The sequence below is a fragment of the Tauraco erythrolophus genome, chromosome 25 (assembly GCF_009769465.1).
Source record: "Tauraco erythrolophus isolate bTauEry1 chromosome 25, bTauEry1.pri, whole genome shotgun sequence".
Classification (NCBI taxonomy): Eukaryota; Metazoa; Chordata; class Aves; order Musophagiformes; family Musophagidae; genus Tauraco; species Tauraco erythrolophus.
This window is the reverse complement of record NC_141489.1, coordinates 4119821-4138145: the sequence shown is the minus strand read 5'-3', so window position 1 is coordinate 4138145 and position 18325 is coordinate 4119821. Positions and strand designations below refer to the sequence as shown.

General features: G+C 46.2%; 1 protein-coding gene across 2 annotated transcripts in view; it reads left to right on the top strand.

Moving 5' to 3' along the window:
* Positions 1-18325, top strand: part of TLK2 (tousled like kinase 2) — a 68190-nt gene that overhangs the window by 5140 nt on the left and 44725 nt on the right. The window contains exon 1 of one of the 2 annotated variants that reach the window (XM_086626699.1): positions 7219-7608. The exons of the other annotated variant lie outside the window; for it this stretch is intronic. The gene's annotated coding sequence lies outside the window, so the exon portion shown is untranslated. Of the gene's footprint in view, positions 1-7218; positions 7609-18325 lie in introns of those variants that run through there. 2 annotated transcript variants of the gene reach the window in all.

Genomic DNA, 18325 nt, shown 5'->3' with positions numbered 1-18325 from the left:
AATACTCATCTTGCTACTGGAATGTGCCCACTTGGTGTGAAAATTGTAATGCTTGCTGCTAAAGTGATTTTGTATCATCTTTAGTCTGTCCACCTTAGCTCTCCACTGTTACTTTCATGACTGGTCACTTCTGTTGGTTGCCCTCTTGTTTTAATTTTGTAAATGTGTGATGCTCTAACATGCACAGAACTACGGAAAACAAAGTGCTGTAGATTGGACTCTGGCAATACTTGTGTAAAACATGCTGTCCTGTAATCTTGGAGTATTGCACAAATGCTAATTGAACCTTCTGCCAGGCCTGCATAGTTGATTTAATTTTTCTGTTCCTCCATCTGAAAAAAGAGGTAGCATGTTGGACAGGAGCTCTTCAGCTCCAGGCAGCTGTTCTAGAATTCCTTAGAAGTTGTAAGTGCTTGACACTTAGTGTCATGAGGCTCCAAATGAATTGTTCCAGTGAACCAAACAAGCTAGTGTTAGAGATGGAAGTAAAACCTGGATTTCTTCATTCCAGCCTCCTTCAGAGAGGCCTTTTCTGTTGCCAACTTCCTTTAAATCCTACCAGGAGACAGACAGTTTCCTCTTCTCTCTCTTTTCCCTGTTTTAGTCAAACAAAGTGACTGTGAGGAGGCAGGCTGAGTGTTCATGTAGGATGGCACAATTTAAATAAAGGTGATTTTCAATCCATAACCTTACTTAATACAGCAGTTGCTGAAGAGATGTCTGCAGTGATCCCTGTCCGTCTGAGCTAATTGAACTCCGAGACCTTCTGATTTGATTGCTGGTGACGGTTTTGTTTGTATTTACAGAGGAATATGAGGTGAATGCTAAGAGGTACTGGGATGACTTCTATAAAATCCATGAAAATGGCTTCTTCAAGGACAGGCACTGGCTCTTCACTGAATTTCCTGAGCTGGCACCTAACAGGAACTCAAGTCAAAATGGGGATTCTGTGCATGAATTTAGTAACAAAGAAGAATCCAACAATGAAGGGCTGGGAAGCTGTGAAAATGGACATTGTTCATTGGAAACCAGGGCAGAGAATCAGTTAAACCTGACAAAAAGCACAGCTAAGATCTGCACAGAGGAGCTGGCTCCACAGAAGTACAGTGAGCTGAATCCAAGTAATAGAGATTACCCGGGATCATCTGCATCTTACCGAATATTAGAGGTAATAGCTGTGAAACAGTGTCACACCTCAAACAGTCCCTTGTGTCAGTGTTAGCATGACTGGGACATAAAAATACGTATCATTGGCAAACAGCAAGTGAATGGGATGATCGTTTTAAGCCAGTAGAATGCAAAAAGCAGAGGCAGTTTATGACTGAATTAAATCTGTTGGGATTCCTTTGGTTTAGACTGTGAACTGGCAGAGCACGAAGGACCATAAGAAGTTTCTGAGTTTAAAAGTCAAACTATTACTATCGGATGTTGAAACAAGCATGTAAAAATCATCTTCTGAAAAAGCTGGGTTTTTTTTTACTTGCCTGTGTAAAGCTTTCCCTTGTAATTTATGTTTTGCATATTTGTGCTGACTGTTGTTTACCTTGGGAGGTGTGAAACAAAACAATGAAACCAAGAATGTGAAGGCGCTGTTGGGTTTGTTCCTTATGGCCCGTGTAATAACAAGGTATCTCAGACTGATACAGAGTTTGTCCCAGAAAAGTCTGTAGGACTTCTAAATATTAGAGTCCTGACAGCTGCTAACGACCTTTTGCTCTGTCGCTTCTAGTTTGTTCGCTGTAGATACCCCTGGTTTTGTTGAATGCTTCATGTTCTATGGAAGTTCTCTTCCAGGAAGAGTCAGTATGAACTGTCCTTTCAATTTCTTTTTTATTTAATCTGAGGTTTTGAGACTTCCTCAGACTTTGATGTTCTTGGCTCATTGTGGCTTTCCTGTCTCACCGGAGTAGCATCAGTAATATGTCACTGCAAGCCATCAGTGGTGTTTTCTGCTCAGTCTATTTCAATTTTAATGATTCCTTAAACAGTCAGAGGCATGTTCCCCAAACCCAGTTGTGTGAGCCATCTTCTCTTCAAATGGGAACAAGTAGAAGGAATAATAAGGCAGAATCCTTGTAGGCCTAGTTGTAACTTGAGGAAGAGCCATCTAGTGAAGGAAACTCTGAAACAGCAGGATGTAATTATAGTAAAGCAAACTTCTTTCTCCATTGCCTCTGATTTTCTGTGGAAGTGCATGCAACTAATCCATGGCCTTTGCCAGTGCTTCAGTGACTCATACTGGTTGTTATGCTTGGGATTCCAGCAATAACAGTTTTCAAAAGAGTAACAATATATAGCTTGTTAGTAGGATTTCTATGAGAGCTAGCTTAGTGGTTTCCCACAAATGCTTGTATTTAAACCTGCTACTCAGAGCTGAACATACTCAGATCTTGCAGTGAGATTTGCAAATGGTCACTGCCGTGCTCAGTTGTTACTCATGAGTTGCTCTTTGTTCCAGGGCTGTAGAGACATGATTTGGAATTAGCTGCAAGGGACATGCTGAAGAAAGGATTTTCACTATGTGTGCATCTACTTTGTTTCTGTAGGTTGGCTGTGGTGCTGGAAATACAGTCTTCCCAATTTTACAAACCAACAAGTGAGTAGTTCTCAATAGGTTTTTACCTGCCTGATATACCAGCCTTTGAAAAACACTAGGCAAAGTGTTGCATGTGTTCTTACTTTAGATGATCTCAGAGAAAAACCAGATACAAACGGTACATTTGCCATTTGTGACTTCAAGTGATTGTGTTTTGAGCTTAGAAATCTTTTGTATTTGAATGCGACCAACAAAACACGGTGCAAGTTTATATGTCTCATTCTGAAAGCGTTTTCATACAGGCTTTGGTATCTCTCCTTTTCCAGAGGGAAAAGTAAGTCGGTTCCCTGTGAGAATAACCGAGGCATAAAGGAGCAACGTGATCCACCAGATTTTGCACGAGGCGTTAGTGACAGAGATAGACTAGAGCCTGGGATTTCTGGCTCCCAGTTCTGTGCTTTCGACACTCTTCTGCAATTCCTGTGGAGTACCTTTTTGTAAACAATGATCATTTCTTTTATTTATTTCAGTGACCCGGGCCTTTTTGTCTATTGCTGTGATTTTTCTACAACAGCTGTGGATCTTGTCCAGGTAAACTCAATGATGACTTATGAAGGTAGGAAGTACATGGTGACAATTGCACATTCACACAAATATCTCACAGCTGCCACTGCCTGTCTAGCTGTGCTGGCAACTTTCTGGTTTTAGCTAGCCCTGATGTGACCCTTGTACTGGTAAATCAGGAAAATGAGCCATCAAAGATTGTAGAAATGAGGGAAGTTGGAGTTCTCAAAATGTCACATTGGCAGCAGACAAGTCAGCCAGATTTTTTTTCACCTATGGTTGGCAGTACTTTTCTAAATCCAGTGCTGAGTAACTGCTGAACCTTGAAAACGTTCAGGCTATTTTTTAACAGGAACTGAAGCTGGTTTTGGTTTGTGTGTGCGTTACTGTCACTGCAGTTCTGGGAACGTGGTCTGATTGCTTCTGCACAGACAGCTGAGGAGGGATACTGTTGTCTGTGTAGCAGGAGGCTGGAATTTAGTCAAAGGACAAATACTGCTAACAAATTTCAGGTCAGAACAGAACTGGGAATACATGAAGTATCAAATATAATCAGCCACTTCATGAGATGAGATGGGGAGCACAGCAGCAGAGGCAGCATGCCATTTCATCCTCTTAAGCTGACCAAGCACTGTTTATAGAGGCCACCACAATCTGTAGCGGCAGCTTTAGAAAAATATACAACTTCTTTGAGAAGTCTAAATGTGATTTTTAAGAGCTTAACTTTAGGCAGCCACCAGGTTTGATGCTTGGGGTATAGGGAATAGTCTGCTTGCAGTCAAAATGAATATTGATGTCAGTGATGCAGAGAGGGGCCCTGACACTCTCACTTTTTTAAAGATTACTGTCTTAACAGTGTAAATCCCTCACTTCTTACCACTATTACTGGAAAATCTGACCTTAAAATTGCAATAATCCCTCAATCCAGTTTTGGGGTTTTGGCAGTGCTGATTGTCTGAATGTAACAAGTCCAAAGCTCTTTGTAAATCTCCCATGGGTACTTATTTTTCACATTTCACCCCTGTTCCTTGTCTGACCAGGGAACCTATCTGACCCCATCCGCCTAGTCCAGTGAGGGTGAAACAGATCTCTGGACACACCACTTGGTTATGTGAAAGTTAAAATGCTCCCATGTCCAGATAATACTGAGATCAGAGTCTGCTGCTAATGCTTTAATTTCTCTCCCCTTAAATACAGAACCATGCGGAATACGATTCCTCTCGCTGCTTTGCGTTTGTCCATGACCTGTGCAATGACCAAAGTCCTTTCCCAATGCCAGATGAGAGTCTCGACGTTGTTATTCTTATCTTTGTCCTCTCAGCAATTCTCCCAGAGAAGTAAGTTTTAATAATTCCTTCTGATTGCAGAAGATAATGCATATAGAACCAGAGGTTTTTAATAGGAGATCCCCTCATATCAAGGAAAATTAAAGTTTGTTCTATGTCTGGTCCAGTTTTCCATTAAGCCTCTGAAAATGAAATTTGCAGGTACTTTCAGTTGTAACAAATTCTGGTACAGAATAGGTGTAGTTTGGAAGTGTGAAGCGGCTATAGGTGACGTCTTACTGCGCACACAGTTGCTCACCAGTTCTAAACCCTGAGCGCTTAGCACCCATTTGTGGAAAGTATGCTGCTAGATTTTAAGGCTCAAAGGTTAGATGAATTTCTCATATGGGAGGTGGCAAGAAGGGAGGGGATGGGTTCAGGAAACAGTTAAAAAAAGTGCTGTGATCTTAGTGTGACAGTGTGTTACAACCTACGCTAGTCTCTCTTGTTCCCTTTGGTTTTATTTCACAGCATTTTTCAAGTTCACTTATTTCTTGTTTTACGGAAACCAGTGGAGATACTTCTGTAATTAGTAAGAGAGAGCAGTTAATCCCTGCTGTGGCAGGCTGAGTTATGGTTATAGAAAAAAAAAAAGCAGGATCAAGGAGTGTCAGAAATAAGGCAGCCAAACAAAATCAACCCACCTCAGTCTGAGAGAGCTCAAAAAAGTGCTAGCTTTTGCAACTTTATATGAAGTTGAAACATATGTAAAACTTTATACCTTCTTTTTGGAAAGTAGGCTAAGGAAACAAGCATCATTTTGCAGAATGATGAATAGAATCATAGAATGGTTAGGGCTGGAAGGGGCCTTCAAAGGTCATCTAGTCCAACCCCCCTGAATACTTCTGGTTTGTTCTTTCCTCAGGATGCAATGCATTGTTAACAGACTGAGTCGCCTTCTGAAACCAGGAGGAATGATTTTGTTACGAGATTATGGCCGTTACGATCTGGCCCAGCTTCGGTTTAAGAAAGGTATTGTCTTTTCCCCTGGGGAGTCTTGCCAGATCACTAAGAGATGATGCTTCTCTGGAGTAGTGTCTGCCCTGTTCAGGAGACAGCTCATTAATTCCCCTTAAGCACAGCGTGTGCTGGGAGAAGTGCCTCTTGTCTTTACGTGCAGTTGGATGGAAGCTGTTGATTTTTAAATGATAGCTGGTAACTGTTTAAATCCTTCTTGCCCTTAGGTCAATGTCTCTCTGATAACTTCTATGTGAGAGGTGATGGCACCAGAGTCTACTTCTTCACACAAGGTAGGAGGCTAGAAAACATCCCTCTGACTCTGCTCACCTCTTTTTGTCCCTGTGCCCTCAACTTTTGCCACTAGCTCTTTCCAGCCTGTCTTTCTTGGAGCAGTGTGAAATGTTAAGTGTCTCCCAGTTGCACAGGTACCTGGACTCTTCACTTCCTGATGCAAATATGACATGATGAATTCCTTAGTGGAAAATCCTTCTAGAGACAGACTAGTGTGTTTGGTGCACTGAGAGGGGTGGGACTGGAGGAGCTGTCCTTGAAGCTTGTTGCCTGTGAAGGATGGAGTGAGATGGACACCACTTGAAGGAACTTCTCTTAACTTTACTGTTCTCCGATGAGGAAATAAGAAGGGTGTGGTTCAGCACAGAGCTGAGGCAGCCTCTCCAGTTCTGCTGCTGCTTGGTGTTCAGCAGGGATTGTTACTCTCCCTGCTTATCACCAATTGCACCTCCAGTCACCTCCACCACAGGCCCCTCTGTATGGTCAGTTTTAGAGCAGCGGCACAACTGCATCCAACTGTGCCCTTCCCCACTGCACAAGCCTTGTTTGTCACAACAAAATTAATGTTTAATGCGTGTTTGGCAAACGCTTCATGATGGCGAGCATCTGATAAAAGAGCACAAGCTGGGACCTGTTAGCCCTTTTCTACAGAAACTCCGTACAAATCACGTGCTCCCAGGCTGCAGTTGAACAAGCTCTCTGCTGCTCAGCAGGGCTCAGTCTGGCTTTGCCCACGGCCGGTGTGCTGGGGCACTGTGATGCTTGTTTGCTGGGTCAGGAATACCTGCCAGTGTGAAGTGTTGCAGCCTCGAGGGCTCCCAGTGCTTTGATTGGGCCCCAGCAGGGTGTGGTTTCTTAAGGATTTTTTTTTTCCCCAAACTTAACCTTAATGAATCCCGTTCCCCTCCAGCCTATGCAGCACAGATCTCGTTGCCACCATTTGAAAGTGTAGTTCTGATCCTGTTCTTTGCTCTTGCAAACTCCAAAATTCCTCTGGAGAGAGGGGGGAGGGGGAAGGAATGGATCTGTCCCTACTCGCCAGCAGATGCTCCCTCCCTTAATCAGTTACGAGAGGCAATACCCATGTCTGAAACTGCTGCTGTTTTCTCTTTCTCAAGTCTCTATAATTCTAGTCATCCTCCAAATGATTCTTTTCATTCCTTGGTAGAAGGGAAACTCAAGGGAAGCTAGAGAAACTGTGATCTTATTCTCCCCATAGTGCAGTAGTTAAGTCCTGTCTAGTCTTTACATTTCCCTGCCAGAGCGAAACCATGATTTTCCTCTGGCCCATCTTTCAACATAGTTTAGCCCTCAGTGCGAGCAAGCATCAGTTAAATGAGAGCTGTGACCTCCTCAATCTCCTTCTCTCTCCTCCAGATGAATTAGATGGCCTCTTCACAACAGCTGGGCTGGAGAAAATCCAGAATCTGATTGATCGGCGATTGCAGGTGAACCGTGGGAAACAAATGACCATGTATCGGGTCTGGATCCAGTGCAAGTACCGCAAACCCGCCGCCCCTCAGCCCTGAGGAAACAGGGCACAGCCCTGAGGAAACGGGGCACGCTTTTTAGGTCGGAGCCTCTCCGTGGCCGTGTGCGGCGTGTCCTCGTGGAGACATGCTTTTGCAGAGTTCAGCACACGCAGGACCTGAGTGCCTTTTGCAGTGCCTAGCATCACTTCAGTGAGTTTTGCCAAGGACGAATGCTCTAAGAGGAGACCAAGCGATCTTTTAAATGCCTTGCTACTGGTCTGAGGGTTTTTTTAATTATTTATGGTTTTAACAACTTAAGAAATGGTCAATGCTGTCTTACAGCAGCTGAGCAAGTTGAGTAGCGAGTCACTTTTACTCTGGATTTCCACATGAAACGGAGAGCGTCAGCCTTACCTCTGTGTTGTGTGCTCTTGTCTTGGGAACAAAAAACATTCAAAGGGTAAATCTGCTCTTCTTTGCAACTGATTACTATGCCTAATACAGATCCCTTTGCCAACTTATCTCATGCAGCTCTCTTCTAGTCATTCAGGTTTGTGCAAATCCACAAGTTAAAATACATTGGCTGAGGGCAGGAGCTGCGAGCGTGCTAATTTCTCTGTGCCAGCTTCCCCGTGGGTGCCTCATGGTGTGCAGATAACCTGTGGAGAAAGCAGATTAGGCTGCCTTGCCCTCCCTGTCCACGAGGATGTTCATCCAGGGAGCTAGCACACTATAGCTCAGGTGCCATAAATTCATATCAGGCAAGGTTCAGGCTTGCAAAGATTTGGGGCTGATGCCAGTTTTGGGGCACGTCCAGAGTCAGAGTAGCACAAGCAGCTCACGGGACCAGGGTTTACGCAGAATTACCTGCTTTTTCTGCTTGAACAGTGAGAAATGATGCCAGTTTTGGGGCACCTCCAGAGTGCAGAGTATCACAAGCAGCTCACGGGACCAGGATTTACACAGAATTACCTGCTGCTTCTGCTTGAACAGTGAGAAACCATTCTTGCTGGCGGCAGCCCCCAGGTTACGAACCACACTGCCCTGTCACGGTGGTATGCTAAAACCAAGGAGACAAGACACCTGTCTTTGATAAGAAATCTGAAGCATGTCTACCACTCTTGTTTCATTTCTTAGAGGAAGCCAACATTGTGGCTTTCTGAAGGTATTTCCCCACCTTTGACAGCAAATATCTTTTATCTCAGCTTGTTTTCTTTTGTTATTTTTAGGGTGTGGTACAACAGGTATTAGAATAAATTTTGTGGTAGTGCTTTTCAGTGCTGATTTGATTAATATAAATCAGGCTTCCACAGAAACTCACATGCTTCCGCGTGCCTGATCTGAAGGATTTGGGCCACCGTTAGGTAACTACAGGATTTTTTCCTCGTCTGTTATCATGAGTCTCACCAATGCCTGCTCTCATCTCTCAAGAAGGGAAAGCCTTGCCTGATATCTCCTACCTTGTTCTAGTTCACGAAGCAACAAGGTCTATTGTGGGTGCACTGCTGATTGAAGAGCATTCCGTGCTACACAAAGCATGTACATTTTGTTAGCAAGACACTCGTAGCTTACAGTTGCCTAAGAATAACTGTCAACCATAGAGACATGTAGGTTATGAAATAACTGCTGTCTTGAAACAGGGGAGAAAGAGTAAAAAGATGAGGAAATGTCATTGCTATCTTTGGAGAGTCTGCAGGAGTCCTGGCGTGTCAAACCAGCAGCAGCCTGATTTGTAAAGCGTTGGAAGGGCAACAGGAATACTCTTTGGGCATGTGGCAGCATGATCAGTTCATAGCTTCCGCATCCCTGTGTCACCCTGCAGGTACTGGTATGTCTGCTACCCGAAGGCTTCTGGGTCGGGACATTCCAGCCCTTCCTGTGGAAAGGTGACCCAGCAAATCCATTCACACCACGAAGGTGGGCTGCAGTCAGCAGGAATGGAAACCCACTATTGCTTTTTTTTTTTTTTAATATAACTAGCTCTTTTAAATAATGTTGAAAGAGAACCAAGTAACTGGGAAGAGAATTCTTGTTCCATTTGTTGTACTCTATTTTCTAAAGGGCTAAGAGACTTTCCAGTGTCTGCAAAGGAAATAGGAGGAGATAAAGCTTCTTTCTTTCTAAGCACATTTGGCTTCTGCTGGGCACAAGCGTGACCCAACCCAGTAGCTGTGTAGTCGCTGCTATGTTTTCGTGCTAAACCTACCAAGTCTGGTCCCCAGGGGTTGGTACCTCAGGCAAGGTCTAGGCAAAAAAAAGCTCAAGGCCTCTGAGAGCTGAGCAAACTCATATCTCCTCTTCTTATCCAGGCAAAGAGTTGGGCTTAGCAAAAGGAGTCCTGTGAGTGTCGGACGTGATGTGACTCATGTAACCAGCTCTGTTGCTTTCAGTGAAAGACCTCCCATGTGTTCCTGGTGCCTTAGGCAGTTCCCTGGGGTCCTTTCCCTCTTGCTCCCCGGAGGAAGACCTCCTCCTGGGATAGCTTTATCTCCCTGGAAGAAAAATTATTGACTGGGGTAAACAAGCAGCATAATTAGTGTGAACTAAAGTAATTTGAAAAATGCCTTATTAATCATCCAAAGGCTTGTAAGCAGTGCAGGAAAATGTTTTTAATTATAAACATGATTTATTTAAAGTCGATGGACTCCCCTTTAAATTTAACTCCTGAAGGGGAGAAAATGAAGGCTAATAATTTATTTGTTTCTACTTTCAAGGCTACATCCCAGTTGCCTGCCTGGTTTTGGCTTGGGCTTCATGCAAAAACTTGCAGCCCTGTGAGCTGCACAGCCATTGCAGTGGCTCTTTGCCTTTCCTAATGCTCTTCATTCTGCTGGAGTATTTAAGCAATCGCTCACCATGACCCATGCTGGGCAGACATGCTTTTGTTTCCACTCCTGCTGGTGGTGTTCAGAAAGCAACAAGTTAATGGCCTTGAATTGAGCCAGGCCTCCTACAGACAGATACTGTCTGAGCTTCCTTCATTAATCTCCACCAGCTCCTGTTCTCTCGAAAGCTGCTGCTCTCCTGCTTCTCCAGGCCTTGCCTCCCACACAGCTCTGCTCAGGTACCTTGGTCCTGACTTGCAGCAGCTTCTGCCATTCCCACCTTGGGCCTGCTGAGCAGGCTGGTTTGCACAGTGGCTTTCCAGCATGTTCAAAGGAAATCTCTGAATTCACTTTTATTATAGTGAAAAGCCAGTTAAAGTGCCTTTATTTTTTTTTCTTCTTTTTTTTTTTCCCCCCTCTTCCTTTTTAGCAGTGTAACATTAGCTTTAAAGCCATTCTGAATGTATCTGCTCTGGTTTTGTTCCCAGCATTCCAGTCTTGTGGTCTGTGGCTTACAGGCGATGCCAACGTAGCTTGCCGAACCTCCCAAGCAGAAGAGATGATTTCATAGCTCTTCAGAGGCACTGCCCCTGCGATTCTGGAGCCAGACATTGTTACACTTCGAAAAGTCTGGTCCAGGCTCTTGCCAGAGGATGGTGGATTTCCTTGGAGGTTCATAGATTGTTTTGGCTGGAAGGGAACTTTATCATCACCTATTCTCACCCTTTGCATAACCCTTTCATGTAGGGATTATGGTATCAAGCCCGTGACTTGGGCTGAGCCAGAACTAGGCCTTCAGAAGGGTTTTCCATCCAGCCATGATGCTGAGGGCTTCAGTGAATAGCACAGAACCCTTTGCCTCCCCAGGTACATTGTTCCTCTTGCGGCATCCTGGTTTCAGAGATCAGCTAGAAACTGGGAGGCAGGAAGGGAACAGGGGAGGTAAAGAGAACAAGAGACTGGGGAGTATTTCTGATACCGTCACTTTGAAAAATAAATTGTAAATTCCACTGGAGATTGGAGCTTTCTCACGATCTTGCTGACAACACAGGAAAGTGGGAAACGGCAGGCATCCTTAGTGGTTTTTGTGTTACAACAGTAATCATCAAACGCTTCTGACCAGAAGCATGTGAGACCAGACACGATTATTGTGTTCTCTCCCAAATACTTGAGCTCCACCTTCTCAGGGTATGTCATCACCATTTCTAATTCTGGAGTTAGTTGGAGAGCTCCAGGATAAATGAGAACTAATTATTTTCAATAAAACAGAGGTGTGAGCAGAAGGAACCTCTATGTATGTATGCCAGTGGCTTTTGGCCTCGCCTCATAACTAAAGCTGAAAGAGCTTCCTTTTCTCGTTGGTATTGGGATGAGCCCCAGCCGGTCCCCAGTTGGATTCCCTGCAAGAATCACAGACCCAAACTGAACTTCACTGTTTTCCTTGAGGACAAATGAAAGATGCACAGATTTCAGTGCCTAGAAGTGAGGGCACAGATGAGGATGAGGCTGCAGGGATCAATTTATTAAGGGATTTGGGGAGCATCCTTCCATCTCTGTAAAGACAGATGGAGGGAGACTGAGTCATGCAATCATCTTTGTTCTTGTGATCCATCAACTGGATCTGATTTGTCGATCCAAGCAATGCCACCGCTTTTGGTTTGGTGCCATATTGGGAAAAATTAGTCCAGAAGAGAAGACGCATGATCAGGATCACTTCTGCTATTGTAGCGCTTCGTCTGCCCTGACAGGGATGTGTGCTTGGCACGCGTCTTCTTGTACAGTATCTGTAGGATTCTGACTCTAACAGTGTTGTTGCGTGTTTTCAGGGCACGATAGAAATTACCAGACAAGTGAAGAGGACAGATGGAATTTTTTCGTGGGACTCTCCTGCAAAGTGAGATGCTCTAGAGGGAAAGGAATGGTCAGCTCTGTGCTTAATCAGCAAAGCTCTGGAGTTTGTGCTTAGCTCTTGCTGAAGGCAGTAAGTTCCTGTGCTTAAGTGCCTTGCTGAATGGGAGCTTGTGTTGCTGAGAAAGTGGGACACAGTGCAGGAAATTACCTGTGTAGGCAACGGTGAGTGCTCATCTGAACTAAATGGGATACAGGTACCTTTGTGACAGAGAGCACAAACCAGACCTGGCAACTTGGCTGGAGCACAAGCAGGGAGAAGCGAGAGAAGCATAACCGTGTGTGCCTCTGCTGTTGCCTCCTGCCCAAAGGCTGCATGGAGGCAAAGTTTACTCTTGAAAATACGATCTTTAACCCACAGTTGGATGAGTGGGAGCTGGCTGTGATTGGAAAGCGTTGATGGCAAAGATCACTAGCAAGTCTAACGTGTTAGCACCTGCCTGAAGCTCCCAGCCTGTTGGTCCGTGGTTGTTTCCAGGAAGGAAGAACATCCTGGTGAGGTTTGGACCAAATAACCCCAAAGAGTCTTCACTGCAAGCGCTAACACAGTGTGTGAACAGCAATTTGATTTTGGGATGGAGAGCTGGCATGACTGCTGTATTTAGGTTGTTTTAACGTTTTGTAGTCCAAAGGTCCCTTGTAATTCTTGTGTTTTCATTTTATTTGGGGGTTGAGGAGCTCTGAGGATTGTGGCCGATCCTTTGGCCTGTGAAACTTTCTTTCAGCTCATGTGAAATGGGAAGTTGATGTTTGCAGTCCCAGGTCCCAGAGACCAGGGTTACACCTGTGTGGTGTGCGTGGGGAACACGGGCATCTGCTCTACAGCTGCAAGTGGAGAGGTACCCTACCACCCTTCTCCAGGGACACTGGACGTGGCTTTCCTCATTTAGAGAGAGAATTGGCTGATCTCCCCTCAGGCTACTACTTCATCCATGGAATCTAGCAGGAGGCGCAGTGCTGGGTGCCCCTCATCTGGGAAGCGCCACCTCGGCAGGTACACTACGCTGCAGTCTGTAATTACACTGCCACACGTGTTTTTTCCACGTTCAGTGCCAAGGATGGATGTGAAGAGGTCGGTCAAGGTTGCATGGAAAACTAAATCTGGTTTTTCCTCAACTTCAAGTAACTCCTTCCCTACTGAGACAAGCCTTGTTACGAAGGTTGGTGTGTATTTACAGATACTCACACAGAGGCTGAAAATACTTACAGAAATATGCACGCAGTAACTCTAGCTTTACAATAGGATGTTGATTTAATTTTCCTCTTACACAAATCTCAGAGCAGTTTGTTTAATTGAGGCTTTCAAAAGCCGTGCAAGGTAGGGTGTTATTATGCCCATTTTATGCAGGAGGAAGATAAGCAGGGGGCAAATCTCGCCGAGAATAATACCCTCTTGTACTCTAAGGAGCTGGTAGTGAGTGAGGACAGGGAAGGATTTTCTGGCACATAAAGGAGAATCGCGTTGTTTCAGGTGCAGGCAGAACGAAAAACAGTGGGTTTTGGTTCCCTCGGCAGCGCCGTGGCGACTGCGCAGGTCCACGTTCCCACGCACGGCAGCTCCAGCAGGCAGGACACGCGCTGCGTGGATCGGGGCACCGCGCTGAGGTTTGCTGCGTGTGTGGAGGTTGAGCAACCTGGATAATTTCCTACTGGGTCCGGGTATCAGAGCCTCCCTAATGGGAGACCTGAAGGTGTAGACAGAGGGAGGGGCAGGAACAACCTCCGAGATAAACTCCATTGTGTGGGAGGGTGGAGGCTCTTGGAATGGCCTCAGGAAGGAGTCAGGTGATGGCATGTTATCTTTGAGTAGCTGAGATACCAACTTTCTCCCGGTTTAATGAAAGTGAGGAGAGACCCTTTTAATGTTCCTAGTGAGAGGAAGGCTGTGCCAGGAGCCCTACCCTTAGACGCTCAGTCCACACAAGGGTGAGATGTTTTGAATGCTCCTTCACCTGCGACTCATCCCTCCTTAGGTGCAACAGAATCTGCTCTGCAGACAAGGGTTGGCCTCTTCTGGATGTGGTGCCTAGATGTGAGATCATTCCTCAGCACTAAAGCCTTAAGAAACCTGTTGAGTGCTGAACACTTTTGTTGTTTGGGGTTTTTTCGTTGGGTTTTTATTTATTTATTTATTCATTTTCTTAATGGCTATAAAATTTTTGAATTTGAGATCACTGATGCCAGCTTTTACATTTTAAAGGCTCAGACTATTTGATGCCTTTCTCAAGTCCCCAGCTCCTGGAGTCCTGCTATCAGTGAGGAATCTCAGCTCTCTTTTTTTTTTTTTTTTTTTGTGTATGTGTTACACTACGTCAGTACATTTCTAGACCTCATGGCAGAACAGAAATGGTAGGAGAAACGTAGTTAGAGTATTTTGCAAGGCTGGAAAGCAGAGGCAAAGGAAAGTCACCAGAAAGACATTAAAAAGAACAGGAGCTTGACTTCTGGTATCTTATCTTTTCAAAATTCAAGACAAAAAGAACTTGTTACATGCTATGTTAAAATATCTATAAAATCTTACCAAATTTTGGTCAAATCTGACATGGTTTAACAGTGAAGCTGCGATGCAAGGGCAGGGGTTTGCCTTATTTTGCTCAGTTCTCCTTTGGAGAGGAGCTCTTGGAGACTGCTCAAGTCAAATTCAGTGACAAAGAAAATGGCTGCGGCAGCTGAGTAGTTCTTCAAAACATGCTACAAGTACAACGTGCCAAGGATATTGCTGACATCCAAGGAGACCAGTGCAAGGAGATGAGAGCTGCCGCGGGGGATGTAATAGGAAGTGTTAACACTGGCTGATGGCAGACCTGGAGAGCAGGATGCTGTACGGGAGGAATCTGGCAGAGACAATGGTGTAGGAGGGCTGGCGTGCCCCCATGAATGAGATAATATTTGGTCAGCCATGTACGTACTGCGTTGCTCATAACCATCCCGTCGCCAGCTCTCAAACCAGCTCCTCGAAAAGAACCAGAGCTCAGGGGCTCTTACAAAGTTAATGGAAATGGCGGAAAACAGAATGGTTTTTGTGTGTCACTCAAGTGTGGGCTGGAAGGAGGAGTTTTCCTGCATGAGAATTCTTGGAGATCCAAATATTCTCTTCTCTTGCTGGGCCAGAAAGTCAAACATACTGAAACCGTTCATAAACTGAAATAATATGGGGGAAAATCAAGTTGAGATCGACAGCATTTTGGTTTCCTAACCTTAAGCCATTGTTTTAGTTTTGATGCTTTATAGGCTTTTAGATGTATCTTAAAAGTTGACATTAGAATTTTTAATTGAATCCAAAATTTTCCTATGCAAAATGATTAAATATTTACATATTGCAGCCGCTTTGAATTAGAAAGCCTTTCCCTGTAAAACAGAAACTCACAAACTGGCCTTTTCTTGCCAGAAGCACATTCCAGTAAATTGGCTTTTCTTATTTAGAAAACAGAATTTAAAAAAACCCCAAACACTCCACTACTACTCTGCTGAGTCCAAATCTGGGGGATTACCTCCTCTGGGAGATAATGCCATAAAAAAGAACCCAAGTGTGCTGTGTCTTATCTCTGATAAATATATCTTACCTTGGAGACCATTGTTGTTCCAGGGGACCCGCTCTTGGATGTGCTGGCACAGCGCGGTAAGAAGTGTTGTACCAGGCTGGGACAGACGGTGCATCCCTGCTCAAAGTGGTGTCCTGAGCGAGTGTAGGAGGAAAAAGCTCTGAGAGCGCTGACTTACAGGCTCTGTCTGCACTGGGAAATCCATCTGGTAATTTACTTCCCACTGAAGCTATCTATGAACTTGTCTAAAATCCCCTTGTATCTACCTGGCACTCCGCTGAGGGCAAACGTTGCCCTTAAAGGTTACTCTAAAATTTCTGCTTATGGCCAGAAGTACAGCTGGAAGTTGTTGATTCCTTCTCCCTCTGTGCCACGGAAAGATGAGCTGCTGGGTCCTGTGTGAGCTGCTCTCTTGGCATCTTGGAAAGGAAAATGCAGCTGAAAGCGTTGCTCTGAGCTGTTCTTTGGAGGACGAAGGTGGAGAGGACGGTGGTTGAGTTTGCAGCAGACAAGTAGGGAAGGATGCGACTGTATGGCCAACCAAGGCTACGAGGAGAGGGTTTGTAAGTGCTGGCACCTTGCTGAAAATCCTGGAGCAGAGCTGAGCTGGCAGGCTCCTTGGACCCCAAGCCACAAGAGCTATCTCCCCAAATGTACCAAAGGGGACATGCTCCATCCCTGAAATCATATGTGAGAAGAGAAACCCCAGACATTTTCCTGAGCACAGAGGGACATGGGACAGGGAGAGGGGCAAGTCACAAGCGGAGGGATGGTGCAACCTCAGCTTACTGGGTTTGGTACCAGAAGTCACTGTGTGCTGCTCCAGCCTGACTCCAGCAGAGCCCAGGACTGCGCCCACGGGTCCTGTGTCAAGCCCATAACTCAGTGATGCATCGCAGGGTGTCTTGGAAAACGTTCCTATCTGCAGTAAATTCCCCAGGAGGCTGTTACCTCCCTGGGCATCTGGTCCTGCTGGAGAGGGGAAGAGGAGGGCCGTTGATCTGCCAGAGTTGGGTGAAAATGATAGTGAGCAAAACACTATTATGAAATTGTAACCCCTTATAAAAGTTGATGGCGATGTGATCGCTGGCAACGCGATCCCCAGCCATGCGTGGAAGAGGTGGGACAGCCTCAGCGAGCTCCCTCAAAAAAATTCTTCCCCTCAGGGAAAAATTATATCAAAGGGACCCCCGTCACCCCTAAAATACAAAGATGGGGAAGGCAATGCCATGGATTTGGTGTTTGTTACTGGTGTCTGATTCCCGTCCGGTGCTCTGAGGGGGTGAACTGCTCCCTTTAAGGCTGGAGGGGTTTATAGGGGCGGTGGCTGGGGTCCGGGAGATCCGAAGGGTGCGGGAAGTCGGTCCCTTTATTGGGTGTAACTGCTCCCAGATCTTCTCCTCCCTCCACCCAAAATCGAACAGAAACGCACAAATGAAATTTATACCTCCCCGAACAATGTGAAGTGCAAGTGGTACTAATTAGCGCTCCCCGAAATGGCTGTGATTAGTTTACCAGCTGATGGAATATTTACTCTAGAATTTGTTTTCTTTTTTTTTAAAAAAAAAAAAACCACACACACACGAATCGCTATTTATTTATTTATTTTACAAATTCCTGCCGCTGGTGGTGCTGAAAATGTGACTCACGCAGCAGGAGCTGAAACTGGAGTGGCTCTTCTACCGAAAAAAAGCAGATTAAAGCACAGGAAGCACAGCCTGCGAGAGCAGGCAGGCGCTTCGAAAGCCATTTGCGACACCGGCTTAACAAATAACACCGGGCTCCAAGTGCGATAAATTCACAATTTTAAAATAATACAACTTCCCCCCGCCGCCTTGCGAGAGCCGTTTTTCCATGATGCTCCGCCGGCTCTTCTCCACATCATCGCTTTTGCCAAACTGGTGGGTGCCAGTTCGGTCCTAAATTGCTCGATGCGGACGCGCCGTACGACGGAGGTGATGGATGTCCATCCATCGGCTTTCCGCCTCGAATCTTTTCGAGAGCTCCGGGAGCCTCCGCTCCATCGCTAATCCGCGCCTGCCTCCCCTTGGACAGGCCTGGCCACTTCCTTTCCCAGCAAACCTCTTTTCCCCCTCTCCCCTGCTTGTTTGCTTTTCCGAAAGCTGATTCAGCCTTAAAGCCGAGCGGCTTCCAACGCCCGGCAGCGGCGTTTTGCGTTCTGCCCTCGCCGCCTGGGAGCCGAGCGAATAAACTGCGATGTGATCGCTCGTTTGCAGCCAGGATGAGCCCTTTTTATTAATTTTTTGTCCATTATTATTATTTTTTCCTTGCGCAGCCCGGCCTTAGGAAGGCGAGAGGGAACAGCGGTTAACGGGGAGCTGCTGGGGGTTGTGTTTCACCCGCGATATCCGTATTTGATCCGCAACCGAACGAGGGGGTGGGGGCCAGGCCCCCTTCCGGGGGGGGTTTGAAGGGGTCCCCAGGGTGAGGGGGTGGGCAGGGATGGGGTGTTGGGGGGTGTCGGGGTGCCCATGCACCCTCCCCAGGGGGCATGAGGGTGGTTTTGGGAGCAAGGTAGCTCCTGGCTGTGGATGATGGAGACTGGAGAGGGGGTGAAGAACTGGGGGGGGTTATGAACACGCTGCCTACATGTCCTCTCTGGTGACACCCTGGGGGGGGGGGGGTGGATATCCCCAGGCCTGCCCTGGCCCCCCCTTGTGCTCGCAGCCCTCCCCCTCCGTGCCTGCCCTGACCCCCAGACCTGGCCCTACCCCCAGGCTGGATCTGACCCCACCTTGTGCCTGCTGCCCCCCCCCGCCCCCCATAGGCATCCTGACCCCATGGTCCATCCTGACCCTCTGCTGCCCCCCAGCTCTATGTAACCCTCCCCAGCCCTATGTCCCCCTCCCAGCCCTATGTCCCCCCCAGCATTATGTGACCC